General features: G+C 40.2%; 1 protein-coding gene across 9 annotated transcripts in view; it reads right to left on the reverse strand.

Moving 5' to 3' along the window:
- CDH3 (cadherin 3) overlaps positions 1-22,814 on the reverse strand; it is a 106,292-nt gene that overhangs the window by 70,877 nt on the left and 12,601 nt on the right. For 3 of the 9 annotated variants that reach the window (XM_081512817.1, XM_081512827.1, XM_081512821.1), the window contains exon 2: positions 21,960-22,059. The exons of 3 other annotated variants lie outside the window; for them this stretch is intronic. The gene's annotated coding sequence lies outside the window, so the exon portion shown is untranslated. Of the gene's footprint in view, positions 1-14,165; positions 15,106-19,464; positions 19,549-21,959; positions 22,060-22,814 lie in introns of all 9 variants that reach the window. 3 more of the 9 variants (XM_081512820.1, XM_081512825.1, XM_081512822.1) reach the window with 2 other exon arrangements.

Below are 22,814 nucleotides of genomic sequence, written 5' to 3' on the forward strand. Positions count from 1 at the left end.
ACCAACATTCGAACTATAGGGGTCCCAGAAGAAGAAGAGGAAAAAAGGGATATGAGAAAATTTTTGAAGAGATTACAGTTGAAAATTTCCCCAACATGGAAAAGGAAATAGTCTGTCAAGTCCAAGAGGTACAAAGAGTCCCATACAGGATAAACCCAAGGAGAAACACGCCAAAACACATACTAATCAAACTAACAAAGACTAAACACAAAGAAAGAATATTAAAAGCAGCAAGGGAGAAGCAACAAGTAACATACAAGGGAAACCCCATATGCTTAACAGCTGATCTTTCAGCAGAAACTCTGCAGGTCAGAAGGGAATGGCAGGATATATTGAAAGTACTGAAAGGGAAAAATCTACAACCAAGAATACCGTACCCGGCAAGGATCTCATTCAAAATTGATGGAGAAATAAAAAGCTTTTCAGATAAGCAAAGTTAATAGAATTCAGTACCACCAAACCAGCTTTACAACAAATGTTAAAGGGACTTATATAGTCAAGAAATACAAGAGAAGAAAAAAGATCTACAAAATCAACCCCAAATAATTAAGAAAATGACAATAGGAACATATATATCAATAATTACTTTAAATGTAAAGGGATTAAATGCTCCAACCAAAAGACACAGGCTGGCTGAATGGATACAAAAACAAGACCCATATACGTGCTGTCTACAAGAAACCCACTTCAGGCCTCAAGACACATATAGGCTGAAAGTGAGAGGATGGAAAAATATATTCCATGCAAATGGGAAGCAAAAGAAAGCTGAAGTAGCAATCCTCATATCAGACAAAATAGACTTTACAATAAAGAAGATTACAAGAGATAAGGAAGGACACTACATAATGATCAAGGGATCAATCCAAGAGGAAGACATAACGATTGTAAATATCTATGCACCCGACCTCAATACATAAGACAAACACTAACAGACATAAAAGGAGAAATTGACGGTAACACAATAATAGTAGGAGACTTTAACACCCCACTCACACCAATGGACAAATCATCAAAACAGAAAATTAATAAGGAAACACAAGTCTTAAATGATACATTAGATGAGATGGCTCTCACTGATATCTTCAGGACATTCCATCCAAATGCAGAAGAATACACCTCTTCTCAAGTGCACGTGGAACATTCTCCAGGATAGACCACATCTCGGGTCACAAATCAAACCTCAGTAAATTTAAGAAAATTGAAACTGTATCAAGCATCTTCAACCACAACACTATGAGACTAGATATCAATTACAAGAAAAAAAACTCTAAGAAACACAAACACATGGAGATTAAACAACACATTTCTAAGTAACCAACAGGTTACTTAAGAAATCAATAGGGAAATCAAAAAATCTTTAGAAACAAATGACAATGAAAACATGACAACTCAAAACCTATGGCATACAGCAAAAGCAGTTCTAAGAGGGAAGTTTATAGCAATACAATCCTCCCACAAGAAGCAAGAAAAACATAGAATAGACGACCTAATTTTACACCTGAAACAACTGGAAAAAGAAGAACAAAAAACCCCAAAATTAGTAGAAGGAAAGAAATCATAAAGATCTGAGCAGAAATAAATGAAAAATAAATGAAAGAAACAATAGTAAAGATTAATAAAACTAAAAGCTGGTTCTTTGAGAAGATAAACAAAATTGACAAGCCTTTAGCCAGACTCATCAAGAAAAAAAGAGAAGAATCAAATCAACAAAATTAGAAATGAAAAAGGAGAGGTTACAACAGACAATGTAGAAATACAGAGGATTATAAAAGACTCTTATGAACAACAATATGGCAATAAAATGGGTAACCTGGAAGAAATGGACAGATTCTTAGAAAAGTTCAATCTTCCAAGACTGAACCAGGAAGAAAAAGAAATTATGAACAACCCAATTACAAGCATTGAAATTGAAGCTGTGATCAAAAATATCCCAAAAAAACAAAAGCCCAGGACCAGATGGCTTCACAGGAGAATTTTATCAAACATTTAGAGAAGAGATGATGTCTATCCTTCTAAAACTCTTTCAAAAAATTGCAGAGAAAGGAACACTTCCAAACTCATTCTACGAGGCCACCATCACCCTGATACCAAATCCACCAAAGACAACACAAAAAAAGAAAACTACAGGCCAGTATCACTGATGAACATAGATGCAAAAATCCTCAAAATTTTAGCAAACAGAATTCAGCAACACATCAAAAAGCTCATACACCATGATCAAGTTGTTATTCCAGGAATGCAAGGATTCTTCAATATATGCAAATCAATCAATGTGATACACCATTTTAACAAATTGAAAGATAAAACCATATGATAATCTCAACAAATGCATAAAAAGCCTTTGACAAAATTCAGCACCTATTTATGATTAAAACTCTTCAAAAAATGGGCACAGAAGGAATCTACCTCAACATAGTAAAGGCCATATATGATAAACCTACAGCAAACATTATTCTTAATGGTGAAAAACTGAAAGCATTCCCCCTAAGGTCAGGAACAAGACAAGGGTGTCCACTTTCACCGCTATTATTCAACATAGTTCTGGAAGTCCTACCTACAGCAATCAGGGAAGAAAAAAAAATGAATCCAGATTGGAAAAGAAGAAGTAAAGCTGTCACTGTTTGCAGATGACATGATACTGTACATAGAAACCCCTAAAGATAGTATCAGGAAATTACTAGAGCTAATCAGTGAATTCAGCAAAGTTGCAGGATACAAAATCAATACACAGAAATCACTTGCATTTCTACATACTAACAATGAAAAATCAGAAAGAGAAATTAAGGAATCAATCCCATTCACCACTGCAACAAAAAGAATTAAATATCTAGGAATAAACTTACCTAAGGACACAAAAGAACTGTACACAGAAAATTATAAGACTCTAATGAAAGAAATCAAAGATGACATAAACAGATGGAGAGATATTCCATGTTCCTGGGTAGGAAGAATCAATACTGTGAAAATGATTATACTGCCAAATGCAATCTACAGATTCAATGCGATCCCTATGAATTACCAATGGCATTTTTCACAGAACTAGAACAAAAAATTTCACAATTCATATGGAAACACAAAAGAACCCGAATAGCCAAAGCAGTCTTGAGAAAGAAGAATGGAGCTGGAGGAAATCAACCTTCCCAACTTCAGATTATACTACAAAGCTACAGTCATCAAGACAGCATGGCACTGGCACAAAAACAGAAATATAGACCAATGGAACAAGATAGAAAGCCCAGAAATAAACCCATGCACCTCTGGGTACCTCATTTTTGACAAAGGAGGCAAGAATATACAATGGGGCAAAGACAACCTCTTCAATAAATGGTGCTGGGAAAACTGGACAGCTACATGTAAAAGAATGAAATTAGAACACTTCCTAACACCATACACGAAGATAAACTCAAAATGGATTCAAGACCTAAATGGAAGACCAGAAACTTTAAAACTCTTAGAGGAAAACACAGGCAGAACATTCAATGACATAAATCAAAGCAAGATCCTCTATGACCCACCTCCTAGAGTAACGGAAATAAAAACAAAAGTAAACAAGCGGGATCTGATTAAACTTAAAACCTTTTGCACAGCAAAGGAAACGATAAGCAAGGTGAAAAGACAACCCTCAGAATGGGAGAAAATAATAGCAAAGGAAACAACTGACAAAGGATTAATTTCAAAAATATACAAGCAACTCATACAACTCAATGCCAGAAAAACAAAAACCCGATTAAAAAGTGGCAAAAAGACCTAAACAGACATTTCTCCAAAGAAGACATACAGATGGCTAACAAACACATGAAAGGATGCTCAACATTGCTCGTTATTAGAGAAATCAAATCAAAACTACAATGAAATAGCACCTCACACTGGTCAGAATGGCCATCATCAAAAAGTCTACAAACAATAAATGCTGGAGAGGGTGTGGGAAAAGGGAACACTCTTGCACTGTTGGTGGGAATGTAAATTGATACAGCCACTACGAATACGGTATGGAGATTCCTTAAAAAACTAGGAATAAAACCACCATATGACCTAGCAATCCCACTCCTAGGCATATACCCTAAGGAAACCAAAACTGAAAAAGACACATGTATCCCACTGTTCACTGCAGCACTATTTACAATAGCTAGAACATGGAAACAACCTAGATGTCCATCGACAGATGAATGGGTAAAGAAGTTGTGGTACATATACAAAATCGAATATTACTCAGCCACAAAAAGGAACACATTTGAGTCAGTTCTGATGAGGTGGATGAACCTAGAACCTATTATACAGAGTGAAGTGAGTCAGAAGGAGAAAGATAAATATCATATTCTCACGCATATGTACGGAATCTAGAAAAATGATACTGAAGAATTTATTTACAGGGCAGCAGTGGAGAAACAGACATAGAGAATAGATTTATGGACATGGGGAGAGGGGAGGAGAGGGTGAGATGTATGGAAAGAGTAACATGGAAATATTCATTACCATATGTAAAATATATAGCCAATCGGAATTTGCTGTGTGGCTCAGGAAACTCAAACAGGGGCTCTGTATCAATCTAGAGGGGTGGGATGGGGCAGGAGATGGGAGGGAGGTTCAAAAGGGAGGGGATATATGTATCCCTATGGCTGATTCATATTGAGGTTTGACAGAAAACAGAATTCTGTAAAGCAATTATCCTTCAATAAAAAAAAAATTAAAAACAAAAACAAAACTCCAGCCAGTTCCAGCCTTCCACGTGAGAGAAAGGAAACACCCAACTCCAGTCCACCCTAGCCTTTATGTCCCAACTGAGGGGGGAACAACTGAGAAGTAGTGAAGCTCACAGTCCAGATGTACTGGCTCATGAAAAGACTGAGACCTGATCAGAGGAACACAACACACTTCTCCAGCACCCACACCTTGCCACCTCACTACTTAGCCTCCTTTCAGGAGTTCCTTTTACCTGATACATTAAGTTTGGAGATACACACACACACACACACACACACACACACGTGTATATATATATCTCAAGCTAAAAGGCAAAAATACAATTTGATGAGATAAAGCAAGCATCAGAACCTGATTCAGACTCAGACATGACAGGGACGTTGCAATTATCAGACCAGGAATTTACAACAATTATGCTAAGGGCTCCAATGGATAAAGTAGATAGCATGTTAGAAAGATGGGCAACATAAACAGAGAGCTGGAAATTCTAAGAAAGAAGCAAAAAGAAATGCAAGAGATCAAAAACACTGCAACAAAAATGAAGAATGCCTTTGGTGGGCTTATTAGTAGGCTGGACACAGTTGAGGAAAGAATCCCTGAGCCTGAAGATTTTTCAGTAGTAACCTCCAAAACTGAAAAATCAAACAATAAGAAAACAGAATGTAATATTGAAGAACTGTGGGACAGTTACAAAAGGTGTCACATATGTGTAATGGGAATATCAGAAAGAGGTGAAAAAATGAACAGAAAATATTTGAAACAATAATAATGGAGAATTCCCCCAAATTAATGTCAAGACACCAAACCACAGAGCCAGTAAGCTCAGATAACATCAAATAGGATAAATGTTGCCCTACTCCCACACTTCACTAGGCATATCATTTCAAACCACGGGAAGTCAAAAATAGAAAAAATCCTAAAAGAAGAAAGAAAGGAAAAAAAAAAATCACTTAGAGGATCAAAGACAAGAATTAAATCTGACGTCTCCTCAGAAACCATTTAAACAATAAAAGAGTGGAGTGAAATTGCTGAAGTGTTGAGAGAAATATTCCACAAACACAGAATTCTATACTTGTGAAATTATCCTTCAAAAAGAAAGGAGAAATACAGATTTTCTCAGACAAAATTGAGAGAATTTGTTGCCAGTACATCTAACTATATGTTCTCTACAAGAAATCCACTTTAAATGTAAAGACACATATAGATTAAAAAAGTAAATGGATGGAGAAAGATATACCATACTGACACTAATCAAAAGCAAGCAGTAGCAGCTATACTGATTTTGGACTTCAGAGCAAGGAAAGTTATCAGGTGTAAAGAGGGGCACTGAATAATGACAAAAGGGTCAATTCTCCAAGAAGACCATAGCAGTCCTTACCATGTAGATGCCTAACAACAGAGCATCAAAATATGTGAGGCAAAAACTGATAGAACTGTAAGGAGAAATAGATGAATCCACTATTACAGCTGGAAACTTCAACAAACCTCTATCAGAAATAGATCCAGCAGGCAGAAAATCAGTAAGGACATAAACTCAACAACACCATCAATCACCGTCAATAGACTACTTCACCCTCCAACAGCAGAATATATATTCTTCTCAAGCCCATATGAAACATTCACCAAAACAAACCACATTGCAGGCTATAAAATATATCTTACTAAAATTAAAAGGACAGAAATCATACAATGTCTGCTTTCAGACTTCATGGAACTAAACAAGAAAACAATAACAGAGAGATAGCTGGAAAATCCCCAAGTACTTGAATAAAAAACAATACACTTCTAAATAACACACAGGTCAAAATTCAAGATAAATTTTAAAACATTTTGAACTAAATAAAAATACAACTTATCAAAATGTGTGGGATAAAGCAAAATTCATGCTTAAAGGGAACCTGCAGCACTGAACCATGTATTAGGACCTTGGAGCACGGAATCATCTATTAGAAAAGAAGATTTAATTTCAATCATCTAAGTTTTCACCATAGGAAACCAGAAAAATAAGAGAAAATTATTTTCTTTTGTTTTGGCCATGCCATGCCACAGGTAGGATCTTAGTTTCGCAACCAGGGATCAAACATGTGCCCCCTGCAATGGAAGCATGGAGTTTTAACCACTGAACTATCAGGGAAGTCCCTAAGAGAAAATTAAACCCAAAATCAGGACGAGAAAAAAATAGTAATTAGGGCAGAAATCAATGAAATTAAAAACTGCAAACCAATAGAGAAAATCAACAAAACTAAAAGCTGGTACTTCGAAAAGATCAGTAAAATCAGTAAGCCTTTAGCTAGGAGAGAGAGAAAAATTTCTAATATTAGAAATGAAAGAGGGAATATCACTACAGATCCCCAGGACATTAAAAATAATCAAGGTATACTATGAACAACTCAATGTCCACAAATATGATAACCCAAATGAAATGGGACTGATTTTCTGAAAGATACAATCTGTCAAAACTTACACAAGAAGTATACAATCTAAATAGACCTGTATCAGTTAAAAAAATTGAGTAAATGATGAATAACCTTTCAAAACAAAAAGCATCAGACCCAGATGGATTCACTAGTGAATTCTATAAAATGTTTAAGGAAAAAATTATACCAGTTCACTACAATCTCCCTCAGAAGACTGAAGCAAAGCGAATACTTCCTAACTCATTCTATGAAAACAGTATTAATCTAATACCAAAACCAAACAAAGACATTAAAGAAAAGTACCTAGAACAATATCTCTTATGAACACAAATGCAAAAATCCTCAACAGAACAATTGCAAATTGAATCAAATAATGTATAAAAAGTATACATCATGACCAGTTGGGATTTATCCCAGGCATACAAGGCTGGTTCAACATTTGAAAATCAATTAATGTAATCCATCACATCAACAGGTTAAAGAAGAAAAATCATATGATAATATCAATAGATGCAGAAAAAGCATTTGGCAAAATTCAACACAAATTCATGATAAAAGTTCTCTGTAAACTAGGAATAGTGGGGAACTTTTTCAACTGAATAAATAATTATCTACAAACCTGAAGTTAACATCATGCTTCATGGTAAGAAACGAGGTTTTCCCACTAAGATCAGGGACAAGGTAAATGTCCCCTCTTACCACTGCTTTTCAACATCATACTAGAAGTCCTAAATAATGCACTAAGGTCAAAAAAAGGAAATAAAAAGGATGCATACTGAGAAGAAAGAAAGAAAACTGTCTTTGTTTACAGATGACATTATCATCTATGTAGAAAGTTAGAAAGAATCAAGCAAAAAATTCTGGAAATAATAAGTGATTATAAAAAAATAAGTGATTATAGCAAGGCTGCAGGGCACATGGTTATTATTTTTTAAAAAGAAAATCACTTTCCAATATATCAGCAATAAACAAGTGGAATTTGAAATTAAAATCACAATACCACTTACATTAGTATCCCTCAAACTGAAATACTTAGGTATAAGACTAACAAAATAGTACAAGGTCTAAATGAGGAAGGCTATACAATTCTGATGAAGGAAATCAAAGTTAATACATGGAGAGAAGTTCCATGTCCATGGATAGAAAGATTCAATACTGTCAAAGTGTCAGTTCTTCCCAATTTGATCACTAGATTCAGTGCAACCCTAATCAAAATCCCCGCAAGTTATTTTGTGAACACTAACAAACCTCTCTAGAGTTTATATGGAGAGGCAAAAGACCCAGAACGGCCGACACAATGCTGAAGGAGAAGAACAAAGTTAGAGGACTGACACTACCCAACTTGAAGAATTATTATTAACCTACAGTAATCAAGACAGTGTGGTACTAGCAAAAGCACAGACAAATAGATCAATAGAATAGAACAGAGAGCCCAGAAATACATCCACATAAATACAGCCAACCAATCTTTGACAGAAGAGAAAAAAAAAAAAAATACAATGGAGAGTAACAGTCTTTTCAACAAATAATGCTAGAACAACTGAACATTCACATAAAAAAAAAGCATATAGATACAGACCTTATACTGCTCACAAAAATTAACTCAAAACAGATCACAGACCGTAAGGTAACTGTAAAAACTAATAGAAGATAACATATGAGAAAATCTAGATGACCCTGGGTTTGGCAATGACTTTTTAGATACAACACCAAAAGCACGATCTCTGAAAGAAAGAACTAATTAGTTGGAGACTTCATTAAAATTAAAAACTTCTGCTCTGTAAAAGACACCTTTAAGAAAATGAGGAGAAGGAAATGGCAACCCACTCCAGTATTCTTGCCTGGAATAGTCCATGGACAGAGGAGCCTGGTGGGCTGCAGTCCCTGGGGTCACATGACTGAGCATGCGTGCATGAGGGTGGAGGGAGATGGGTTGGTAGCAATAAACTGGTAGAACTAAAAAAAAAAAAAAGAAAGAAAATGAAAAGACAAGTCAGGGTTGTATTTTTAAAAGATGTATCTGATAAAGGACTGTTAATGAAAACACATTCACATTTAAAATTCAAGAACTCTTAAAATTCAACAACAAGAACAAATAACCCAATTAAGAAATGCACAAAAGATCTGAGAAGACAGAAAGTAAGCATATTAAAAGATGCTCCATATCATATGTCATGAGGGAAACTCAAGTTAAAACAATGAAATACACACCTATTAGAATGGCCAAAATCCAGAATGCTGTAACACCAACTGCTGACAAGGGGCAACAGGAATTCTCAGTCATTGCAGGTGGAACCCTATGGGCAGGGAAGTCTGGGAAGTGTAGGATTTAGCTTTCCTACATCAACAACTAGAAGAGGGTGAATGACCCAGGTGGAGAGAGCCAATCCATAGTATTCACTTCACCCTCCACAGAGGCGTTACCAAATTTCACTCCCAGCAACACAGGATCTTAGCAATACTTTGAGCTGTGCCAATTCAATACATGAAAAACATCACCTTATTGTTTCAATTAGCACTTCTTCCCAGGTGGCTTAATGGTGAAGATCTGCCTGCCAATGCAGGAGACACAGGAGACAGCTGGTTCGATCCCTGGGTCAGGAAGTTCCCCTGGAGGAGGAAATGGCAACCCACTCCAGTATTCTTGCCTGGATAATCCCACGGACAGAGGAGCCCGGTGGCCTCAGCCCATTGGGTCTCAAAGAGCTGGACACGACTGAGTACATCTCTTCCTTTGGGAGAGGCTGAGTATCCTCTCTCACAGACCACTACAATGTGCACCTCTCTGAACAGAATTCAATGGGAGTACTGCCCTCTGCTGTTGTGCAACATGGTGAGCCTGTAATATAGTTACATACAATTTTAATTTCTTTTTGTGAATTCTTTAGATCCTTTGCCCACAAGCTGGCCTTTTCTTTCCCCCATGATATATTTAACTGAAAACATACATTAGGGCCTGAACATACGGCATCTTCAGTGTCACAGATTTCCAAACCTATACCTTAGTGTAGGTTAATTTTGTGTCAACATGCCTGAGCTAAGGGATGCCCAGATAGCTGGTAAAACATTACATCTAAGTGTTTCTGGAATAGATTAGTATTTATACCAGAATGAGTGAAAAAGACTGCCTTCACCAATACTGGTGGACATTATCAAATCCATTGAGGGCCTAAATAGAATAAAAAGGCAGAAAAAAAGTGAATTTGCTTTCTGCTTGAGCTGGGACATCCATCTTCTCCTGCCTAGGAACACCTGCACTCCTGGTTCTCAGCCTTTGGACTTGGACTAAGACTTCTACCAATACCCCCCCTCCTCCACCAGGCCTCTGGGTTTGGACTGGTACTACATCTCCAGCTTTCCTGAGCTGACTTCTCAATCTCCATAATTATATGAGCCAATCCCTCACAGTAAGTCTTGTTCTATGTGCCTATATCCATCCTATTGGTTCTGTTTCTCTAGAGAACCCTAATACAGCTCATGACCACACAACTTTTCTCCCTTTGTGTCTTCTCTCTCCCCGGGGATGGTCCTGGTGAAGGGTAAGGGAGGAATAACCTCAACTTGAAATGTCACAAGCATTTCAAGCTCTGGAGCTCTAAGAACTTTAAGTTGCATTCAAAGTGCTTCTCCCACACAGTTTACATGAAATTCTCTTTTGCCTCCTGCCTGCTGCAGATTTAGTAATGAATCATGCTGGATGGACCTATGAGGACACAGTGTGCCTAGTGAGCTGGATGGCCTTGCCTGCCTGCTGGGCTTGCGTTCTTGAGGTTCATAATGTCTTCTCGATGAATAACAGCCTCATGTTCATGCCAAGGCCTTTTCGTCTTTGCTGATCAAAGAGGATGAAAGCCTGAGATCTCAAATTCATCAGCAGGCCTTTTAAAACTGGTCAGTCAATCAGGCCACATGGAGCCACAGAAAAGTACAAGCTGCTGATGCAAAGGATCCAAGCACTCAGAAGAACACACCATTTGCCTGGAAGTGTGGGGCTGAAATTTTTTTCTCTGTAAAATGTCCAGTTGCTAAGGGGCTTCAGGTGCTCAGTGGCAGGGCCAGCGAGCAAGGAATGTACTTAATGGACTTTCCTCTAAGCCCTGATCTGATGCACCAAATTCCATCGTTAGATATTCATTTCTTTGGCCTAAATCTTCCCACAGTAACCCAGCAGTCTCTCCTGACTTGCTGATTATTTTTCACTTGATCAGTCTCAAAACATACTACTCATTTTTAATCCCTTCCTCTTTGTCCCCTCCTCCCATCCCCCATCCAATTAATGATGAAGGTGCCTTGATTATTCCTTCAGTGTGTCCCTGGGGAAGGTCTCCTGGAGTGGGAAAAGTACTGGTTGTGTAACCTTGAGCACGTGATTCAAACTCCCTCTGAGCTTCAGTTTCTCCATCTGTAAAGTGGAGCTAATAACATCCTACCTCATAGGGTTTTTTGTGAGGATAAAAAATAATTCATGACTTTGTTAAAACACACACACAATGCCATTTCCCCAGAAGCCTCTCCAGTTGGCTAGTGTTGAGCCTAGTGATTTATAACACCCTTTGCATATACTATAAGACACACAAATAATACATAGTTTTATAAAAATGAGATCAGAGTTCATCTTTTGAAAAGAGAAATGTGGCCCAAATTGTTTTTTTCCTTTCTGTTTCCTGCTCCACGACCTTAATTCAGGTCATTACTACTTTCTACAAAAGCTTCTTAACGGTCCTTTCTATAACCATCTCCCCCAACCCTGCCCCATGTGAAGTTTCCCTCTCTCTAAAACACTCTCCTCCTCACTGATGCTGCTCAGGTAATTTTTCTAAGACAATCTATAGATTAGAACCTCCTCATGCTCAGGCACCTGCAATGGTTCCCACTGCCTTTGAGTATTGAGTCTAAACTCTTTAGCCTGGCAGTGAAGGTCTCTCCTGAACTGACCTAAATCTCAACCAGTTCAGCAAGCATTTCCTCAGGGCCCATTGTGTGCCAGCCTCAAGCTTAGCACAGGGATGGGGATTTGAGGCTTAGACATAAGCCTCAAATTGCCAACATTTGTTGGATCATGGAGAAAGCAAGGGAGTTCCAGAAAAACATCTACTTCTGCTTCACTGACTATGCTCAAGCCTTTGACTGTGTGAATCACAACAAACTGTGGAAGATTCTTCAGGAGATGGGAGTACCAGACCATCTTACCTGTCTCCTGAGACACCTCTATGCAGGTCAAGAAGCGACAGTAAGAACGAGACATGGAAGAACTGACTGGTTCCAAGTTGGGAAAAGAGTATGACAAAGCTGTATATTGTCACCCTGCTTATTTAACTTCTATGCAGAGTACACCATGTGAAATGCTGGGCTGGATGAATCACAAGCTGGAATCACGATTACCAGGAGGAATATCAACAATCTCAGATATACAGATGATGCTACTCTGATGGCAGAAAAGGAAGAGGAACTAAAGAGCCTCTTGATGAGGGTGAAAGAGGAGAGTGAAAAAGCCGGCTTAAAACTCAATATTCAAGAAACTAAGATCATGGCATCTGGTCCCATCACTTCACAGCATATACAAGGGGAAAAAGTTGAAGCAGTGATAAATTTTCTTTTCTTGGGCTCCAATCACTGCAGACAGTAACTACAGCCATGAAATTAAAAAACACTTACTCCTCAGAAGGAAAGCGATGACAAACGTAGATAGCATATTAAAAAGCAGAGACATCACTTTGCCAACAAAGGTTGGTATAGTCAAAGTATGGTTTTTATAGTAGTCATTTTCATATGTGAAAGTTGTATCATAAAGAAAGCTGAGCACCAAAGAATTGATGCTTTTGAATTGTGATGCTGGAGAAGACTCTTGAGAGTCCCTTGGACAGCAAGGAGATCCAATCAATCCTAAAAGAAATCAACCCTGAATATTCATTGGAAGGACTGATGCTGAAGCTGAAGCTCTAATACTTTGGCCACCTGACACAAAGAGCCAACTCACTGGAAAAGACCCTGATGCTGGGAAAGATTGAAGGCAAAAAGAGAGACGGTTTGACAGCATCACCAACTCAATGGACACAAATTTGAGCAAACTCCGGGAGATACTGTCGATAACTGCAGAGGAGCCTGGTGTGCAGTCAGACAAGACTTAGCAATGAACAAGACTTACTCAGCTCTACCACCTAGTGGGGAGGGAGACAACGAACAGGTATTTTCTGTAAGGTAACAGTAGGATAAAGGTAATCAATCCCAAGGAGCTCTGAAAACTTGGGAAAGCACCTGCCTACCCGGTCATGTTCTCATCTCTCATCCAAATTCTCCCTATTCTGAGTCTTGCACATATCAAGGCAATGTTTCACCCCCCAGGTGGGTAGATAATAACACTGAAAAAGCGTCTGCTGTCCACTGTTTCTTTCATTGATTGCACCACTGCCAAGAATGCATACTCTTCAAGGGCATCAATAGTAGAACAGACAAATCAACTGATACGCTCACCCAGCAGAACACTAAACAGTGATGGGAATGAATGGGCTGGAATGACACGGTCAACATGGATGAATCTCATGGACATAATGTTGAGTGAAAGCATCCAGACACAGGGACTTCCCTCGTAGTCCAGTGGTTAAGAATCTGCCTGCCAATGCAGAGGACATGGGTTTGATCCCTGGTCCGAGAAGATCCCACATGCCACGATGCAATTAAGCCTATGCACCACAACTACTGAGCCTGCGCTCTGCAACAAAGAGTAGCCTCCACTCGCCATAACTACAGGAAGTCTGTGCGCAGCAATGAAGACCAAGCACAGCCAAAAATAAGTAAATAAATAATTTTAAAAATGCTTAGCACACAGTAAATATTAAATAGATGTTTGCTAAATCAGGATTCTTTCCTCTAGGATACTGGCGTCAACTCAACAGCCTCCCACTTCATTTCCTCTTTAAAGGGCTGTATTAGTTAACTGTTATTGTATAGTAAACCATCATGAAACTCAGTGGCTTTAAAACAATTGCTCGTGGTTCTGTGGGCCAGATGGATGTTTCTGCTGCTCTGAGCAGGCTTGGCTTATCTCACCTGGGCTCATTCATGTATCTGCAGTCAGTCAGCTGGCAGGTCAGCAGGTGGCTGGCGGGGCTAGGGCAGTCTCATTCATGTCTGGAGTTGGCTGGCTTCTGTCTGGGCAGCAGGGATGACTGGGCCATGATCATCCAGCAGTCTAGCCTGGGCTTGCTGTCATGCATGTAAGGCTTCTTGGGGCCTGAGCGTGATCCACCATCACTTCTGCAGCACTCTATTGGCCAAAGCAAGACTGGTCCCTATTCAAGGCCTGGGAAACTAGACTCTACCTTTTAGATGGAAGAGCAGCAAAGTCGTATTTAAAGGGTATGGAGATGGGAGGGCTGAGTGTGGCTAGTTTTGATATAAAACTAGCACTAGAGCATTGATGCCTGGTGTGGGGAGTTCAGAATATACTTGTCAGTTGAGGAAGTAGGAGTGTTGCCTCCCAGTTTTAAGGCCAGATCAGAGTGGATTCAAATGCCAGCTCCAGCAACCATCTGGAGAGGCCTTTGGGTGACTTACTCCACCTTACTCCACCTCCCCGAGCTTCAGTTTCCTCATAGGGTTGTTGTGAAGATCAATCAAGGGAATGCAGGGAAGGGGCTGAGCACAGGCCAGTGTACCTGATGCTCACAGAGTGAACAGTCAACAACTAGAGCTCATCTCATCCTTAGAACACAGGGTTCATCCTGGGCTCTGCTGACTCCTGCCTCGGCTTCCCAAGGCTGAGAAGGAGATGGAAACCAGACCATGTAGGAGCATGATTTCATATTGGGAACCATGAAATGTCAGTTACAGAGTAAGAGTTTCATTATAGTTCTTTGGGCAAAGAAGTAAGGAATGCAATCTGGTGGGCAGAAGGGAGGGGGCTGAGGAGGAGGATGGGGGCAGGAGAGATAAACGGACGTCCATGAGGGAAACGCTGAGCCGTCGGAAAGGAGTCTCCCCTGATCCCCTAAAAAACAATGTGAATGACATTTTTATTTGATGTTTTGTTTCTGCTCTGATTACAAAATTACTGTGTGTTGACTTGACAGTTTTAAAAATGCACAGACCGAGAGCATTACACTAAGTGAAGTAAGTCCGACATAGACAAATAACATGTGTGCTCACTTAAATGTGAAATCTAAAATCAAAACAAAAAACCCAAATTCACAGATACAGAGAACAGCCAGATGATTGCCAGAGGTGGGGGGGGTGGGTAAAATGGGTGAAAGGGGTCAAAAGGAGCAAACTTGCAGTGATAAATAACTCATGGAATGTAATATACAACATGGGGACTACAGCTAATTTTACTATAGTGCATATCTGAACATTGCTAAGAATAGATCTTAAAACTTCTCAAGAAAAAAATGTGTAACTATGTGTAGCAACTAAACCACCACCACCACATGTGGTGATGACTATCAGCTAGACATATTGTAATGATCATTTAACAATGTATGAAAGTGAAAGTCACTCAGTCGTGTCTGACTCTTTGGACCCCAAGGACTATACAGTACATGGAATGCTCCAGGCCAGAACAGTGGAGTGGGTAGCCTTTCCCTTCTCTAGGGGATCTTCCCAACCCAGGTCTCCCGCATTGCAGGCATTGCTTTACCAGCTGAGCCACAAGGGAAGCCCAATATATACAATATAACAATATATATATAGTTGTATATATACAAACAGCAAATCATTATGTTGTATAGCTTGAAGTAATATAATGTTAATGTCAATAAAAACAAAACAGAACAAAAGCCAAATACACAGACTTTTTCACTCCTAATCCCACCAACCGGGTATTATGGCTGATATTTACAAGAGCCTCAGTGTGTGGCCCACACTGTCACAAATGCTTCATACTCCCATGACTCTCGCGGTAACTCCATGAGCCAGATGTGCTCGCTCCACTGCACAGGGGAGGGGCAGACAGGAGCACAGAGAATGTAAGTCACTCACCTAGGCTGTCAGCTCTGGTGAACAGCGGAGCCTGGATTCCAATCCAAGATACCTAGGGCCTGAAGTCTTGCATGTCCCTACAGGGCACAGCTGACACTTGGAATATTTCCTTCTATTTTCTTTCACTTTCTGGAAACTGTACCACTACTTTATTACTTTTTCAAAGGCTATTTGAAAAATGAGTACTTGTTAGATGTGGCTGTCTTCCCCTTCCCATTTTTTTTTTTTTTTGTAATTTGTAATTTTGATATATAGTCACCCCTCTATATCCATGGGTTCCCTAATGAAGGATTCAACCAACCACGGATTGAGAATATTTGGGGGAAAAAAAGTCCAGAAAGTTCCAAAAGCAAAACTTGAATTTGCCATGTGCTCAGCAACTACTTAAATGGCACTTACATTGTATTAGGTATGATAGGTAACCTAGAAATGACTTAAAGCATATAGGAGGATGTGAGTATGGTGTTATATGCAAATACTGTGCCATTTTCTATAAGGGACTTGAACATATTTTGGTATCCACAGTGGCGGGGAAGGCAGGAGGTGATACTGGGACCAATCCCCTGTGAATACCAAGGGACAGCTGTGACTTCAAACTTACAGAAAGGTTGAAAGACTAGTATGAGACACTCTATATCAATCAGTTGTTTACCACTTGTTTTCTCATTTTCTCTCTTCACATAATTATTTATATGTGTGTATACATTTTTCTGAACAATCTGACATTAAATTGGAGACATCATGGTCTTTAACCCCTCAATGCTTCAGTATGTATTTTCTAAAAACAAAGACATATCCATTCATAACCACAGTACAAAGAGCAAACTCAGGATATTTAGCATTGTAGCAATACTATCATCTAATTTATCGTCCATATTTAAACTTAGCAACCAGCTGTGTCTGTGTCTATGTGTATAATTTTTTTTCCCCAATCCAGGATCTAAACCAGGATCCTGTATTGCAAGTAGCAGTCCTATCACTTTAGCCTCCTTTAAACTGAAATACAGTCTCAATCTTTGTCTTTTTTCTTTTTCTTTTAAATAAAGTATATTTGATTTACAGTATTGTGTTAGTTTTAGATGTACAACATAGCGATTCAATATTTTTGCCATTACAGGTTATTTCAAGATAATGGGCATAATTCTCTGTGCTGCACAGTATATTTTGGCTGTTTTGAATAATGCTTCTAGGAATGTTTGTGTACAGATTTTGTAAGGACACATTTTCCTTTCTCTGGGGTATGTACATGAGAATGGAGTTGCTGGGTCACATGGTAACTCTACATCGAGTCATTTGAGGGACTGGGAGAGTCCCTCAGTGGCTGTTCCATTTTATCTTCCCACCAGCAGTATAGGAGGGTTACTTTCAGAACACTTCTACAAACAGAAACAACCCCAGAGATGGGCATCACTACTCTCATCTTTCCAACAACGACTGAGGGGCAGAGAGGGGATGTGACTTCTCGGAAGACACCCTGCCACAAGGACTGGGCTCCAACCCTGGGACTGCCCTCCTTCCTTCAGGAAACCTGACTTTCAGGCCAAAACAGTAGGTCTTTGAGAGGTAATGGGGTAATGGGCAGAGAAAAGGAATCTGCAGATACCAAGCCTCACAACTGAGATGGAAGTTTCTGGTTTTAGGAATGGAGATATCAAAGCCACTTATGTTTTTGTTTTATTAGGTGACAGCCAGAGCCAGGTTCTAATTAATGGTGATCAAAGTGCTCTGGCAAGATGGAGTGCTCTGCAAACACCAGCCATGAATTATTCACAAATGGGTCTTCTTAGCTGGAGGGGAGGAGGCTGCCAAGGAGTAGAAAAAATCAAGGTCCTCACTTCCCCCTCAGCTTGCATGAGCCTGAGCCCTCCTGCACGACTCAGTTTCTTAATCCAGAAAATGGGTCTGGATATGAGCTCTCATCCCTTTACATTCTTAGGCCAGGACTCGGCCACCTGAGTTCTGTTCCTATCAAGGCAGTACATACCAAGCTGCCTCCACCAAAGAGTAATTGATAATAACACACAAAGTTCAGGGGTAGACAAACATTTTCTATAAAGACTAGGTTTTTATTAGGTCTTTGGGCTAATTAAACACTTGAGCTTGGCAGGTCTGTCACAGCACTCAACCCTGCCTTTGCAGTACAAAGGCACCACAGACAATACATAAATGAATGAAAGCAGCTGTCCCATGAAATTTTCTTTGTGGACACTGAAATTCGACTTCTGTATAATTTTCACATTATAAAATATTATTCTTCTTTTGATTTCTCCCTACTATTTAAGAATATAAAAACCATTCTTAGCTCTTGGACTATATAATAACAGGTATTGCCTCAAAATGTTAAACATAATTTCTATTTAACTCAACAACTCTACTCCTAAGTATATACCGAAAATAAATGAAAATGTAAGGGACTTCCCTGGTAGTTCAGTGGTTAAGACTCTACACTTCCACTGCAGGGGATTCGGGTTTGATCCCTGGTCAGGGAACTAAGATCCCACATGCTACACGGCCAAAAGAACAAAGTAGAAGAAAAATACAAATGTCCATCAACTGATGAATGAATAAACAAAATGTGGTATATCCAATGAAATATTGTTCAACTATAAAAAGGACCAAAGTTTTATATACGCGTGTTACAGTATGGATTAGCCCTGAAAACAGTCAGGCTTTCAAGAAAGCCAAGGCTCAAAGAAAGAACTGACTAGGACACAGGTAACCAGTGGTGAGATGTGAGCAGAACCAGGTCTTTGAATTCCCTGTCTAGTGCTTGCAGCAGCAGACTTCCCCAGAGTTACATTCAGAAACCAGTATGTCACTCCTCAAAGCCCCAGAGGAGACGAGATCTAGGGAGGGGACGCCTCCCTAGACCTGTCCCTCCCTGCCATGCCTCCACATCACCCTGCCTGTTCCCCATGCCAGCTTCCTCCTCTCCGCCCCTCGGCTCCTCCCAGTCCTTTTCTCTCCTTTCCTTCCCAGACCAACTAAGCAAGGCTGTCCCTCCCTACTTTTTACTCAGGGTGCTGGGGAGGGGGGCAATGGGAAGACTACAGGGAGGCTTCTCCAGAAATCCAGTCCATGTGACATATCTGGAAAAGGGCTCCAAACGGGTGAGGAACAAGTCCAAGGTCACACAGCAGATATAGAACCTTTGAGTTCCTTGATATTTTTGAGAATGAAGAGAGAGGGTCTGGGGCAAGAACAGGGTTTGAGATGAGCCAAGCTCCATCCCACTCCTGATTTTTCTCCACACAACACATTCCCCCATAACTCCCCTCGACCCCTGCCCCACTTCATACTTTCAAAGGCACTGACTACTACAAGAAGGGCTTTTAAAAATATTAAAATACTAAGTGTAGAAAAAACTCAGCACCTGGATTCAAATCCTGGCTTCTTCACTCACCACCTGTGCGACTTCTGGCAGCTCATTTCATATCTCTGACCTCAGTTTCTTCACCTATGATATGGGAATAATAACGGTACCTACTCAAAGAGTTGTGTGACAATTAAATGAGGCTAATAAAAAGAACTAAAAACATGTGCATGGCCCTAGCAAGCACTTAATACATCATTGCATTTTCCCAGTGATTTCCTTCATACTTATTTTTTCCCTACAAAAGTGAAATCATTCTGTATTCACTATTTTATAATGGATTTCACCCCTCACCTTAACTGAATTAACATCTTTCCATGGCATTAGAAATCTTTCTATAGAACATCTTTCTTCTTTTTTTTGGCCTCACCATGCATGGCTTTTGGGATCTTAGTTTCCTGACCAGGGATCGAACCCAGGCCTTCAGCAGTGAAAAGAGAGTCCTAACCACTAAACCACCAGGAAATTACCTAGAACATCTTTCTTAAGATAGCATATGCATATGTAGTATTCCATTTCCTGAAATGGGATCCTTAGGTATGATCTTTGTTTCCTCATGACCAAACACGTTCTTCCTTGTCTTTGACCAATTACTGCTTCAGGATAAATTCCTAGGGAATTTGCTGAGCCAAAGGGTGTGCAGGTGTTTTAGGCTTTTGGCTCGTAATTGTCAAACTGCCCCTAAGAAAAGTTCACAACTAGTTTCACTTCCACCAACTTGGAAAAGAAGGCCCCATACACTCCAAGGCCTTGTCTCCTCTTACCATTTAGAAACGTCATTTCTAACTTGACCCAAGAGAAGTGCTATTTGCTGCCATATTTTGATCTGCAGCCCCAACTCTTCCTAATGGAACTCAATTCAGGCATCTGCTTAACCCTATGATTCTCTGGGTGGCTCTAGGCTGGTCATCAACCTCTCTGAACCCAGAAGTCTCAGCTATCATCCACAAGTAAATCCTTAGTTTCTCTTGCGCGCATTTTTTTTTTTGCACCAGGTCTTAGTTGCAGCATGTAGGTTCTCAGTTGTGGCATTATGGATCTAGTTCCCTGACCAGGGGTCGAACTTGGGTCCGTGCGCAGTTTTAACCACTGGGCCACCGGGGAAGTCCCCTAAGTTTCCTAAATAACATGTGTAAAAACTCAACCCCAAGTCACATTCTAATGATTTGAAACATGGCTGTAGCAGAAACAAGGATGGCATCTCAGGAGACCCCTGTAGGTAACTGTGGTACACATGGGGGAAACTGAGGCCTAGGACACAGAAGTCTTCCCAATAAGAAAAAATCAGAAATATCTTATAGAAGAATGGGTGAAAACATGACTAGGCAATTTAGAGAGGAAATCTAAATGTGTGCCACTAGACAAACAGATGTTCAAACTCATTAGTTATCAGGGAAATGCAAGCCAAACAAAGAGAAACCAAGTCACAGAGTAGCAAACATTAAGAAGTTGGATAAAACCAAGTGTCGCTAGGGCACAGGGAAATGGGACTTTGTATACCACTGCAGAATGCAGACTAAGACCATGAAACTCAGCAATTCCACTTCTGGACAATTATCCCAGGGACCTTCCCACCAGCCAAGGATGTTCACTGCAGTTGCTGTCTGTGGAAGCTAAGTAGTGTAGTGTTAGTGGCTCAGTCGTATCCAACTCTTTGCGACCCCATGGCTTCTCTGTCCATGGAATTCTCCAGGCAAGAATACTGGAATGGGTTGCCATTCCTTTCTCCAGAGGATTTTCCCAACCCAGGGATCAAATCTGGGTCTCCTGCACTGCAGGCAGATTCTTTACTGTCTGAGCCACCAGGGAAGGAGATAAATGCCCCTCACTGGGAGCCGAGACACAAAATAAGATGAAGGCATCTTATAGAACAATTATGCAGCAATGCAAAACAATGAAATAGACTGAGGCTCAACAAACAAATCCAGAGAAGGCAATGCCACCCCACTCCAGTATTCTTGCCTGGAACATTCCATGGAGAGAGGAGCTTGATAGGCTGCAGTCCATGGGGTCGCTAAAAGTCAGATACAACTGAGCGGCTTCGCTCTCACTTTTCACTTGCATGCATTGGAGAAGGAAATGGCAACCCACTCCAGTGTTCTTGCCTGGAGAATCCCAGGGATGGGGGATCCTGGTGGGCTTCCATCTATGGGGTCGCACAGAGTCAGACACGATTGAAGCGACTTAGCAGCAGCAGCAACAAACAAAGGCCTGTGGGCCAAATGTGACATGTCACCTGTTTTTGTACAACTTGGCTCAAGCTGAGAATGATTTACATTTTTAAATGGTGGAGGAAAAAAGAATATGTTGTGACATATGAAAATGAGTAAACATATTCTCTCCCTCGACTCCTGTGGGTCAAGGGTTTGGGAACGGCTTGACTGAGTGTTTCTGGCTTGGGCTCTGTCACGAAGTTGCAGTTAAGATGTCACTGGGGCTGCAATCATCAGAAGGTTTTACTGGGGTGGGAGAATCACTCAAAATGGTTCACTTACATGGCTCGCAAGTCGGAACTGTTGGCAGGAGGCCTCAGTTCTTCTTAGACCACTCCATAGGGCTGCTTGAGCATCCTCACAGCATGGCAGCCGGCTTCCCCTAGAGTGGGTAATCAAGGACAGCAAAGAGGATACTGCAATGTTGTCCATCCCCTAGCCTTGGAATCTGCACACTGCTATCCTTACCAATAGCCTATTTGTTGAGTAGGGTCAGCTCTATTCAGTGCAATTCAGCAACTATTCAGCTCTATTCAGGGACTGCTCAAAGATATGAATACTGGGAGAGCTCACTGGGGGCCATCTTAGAGACTGGTTACTACAGTAAGAAACACAATGTGACCTATAGTAGATCCTTTTTAATTAAAAAATTAAATTCACAGTCACATAAGACAACACTACACACTTGACAAAGCTATGTACAAATTCAGGGTATTTATTATAAATGGAATGGGGAAGGAGAGTAATGGGAGTGGAGGAGAGCGATGACAAGAAATGAATGTAAGAGTGAATTAACAAAACCAGAGAAAAGCCTTGCACAAACCAACTAAGAGTGGGCTAGGAAATGAGATGATTAATTCAATTCTCTTTACTCAAGCCCCCATCCTACTCTGTACTGCTCCCACAAAGGGAAGAGAAATGAAGAAAACAGTTTCCTTGATTTCTTAGATCACAAGAACCCAGCCTCCCTCATTAAGTGTCCCTCTCTCTGCCTGACACACATTATTCAATTCATGGTTGTCCTGTAGGGTCTCCAGAGTTTCAGTTCCTGGTTAAATAGAGATTTTTGCCTGCAGGAAGGGGCATGGGGACCAGCAGAACAAGCCTGGGAAGAAAAGCCCCAGTTATTACCCAAAT

The sequence above is a fragment of the Giraffa tippelskirchi genome, chromosome 7 (assembly GCF_054371585.1).
Source record: "Giraffa tippelskirchi isolate mGirTip1 chromosome 7, T2T-mGirTip1v1.2.pri, whole genome shotgun sequence".
NCBI classification, from domain to species: Eukaryota; Metazoa; Chordata; class Mammalia; order Artiodactyla; family Giraffidae; genus Giraffa; species Giraffa tippelskirchi.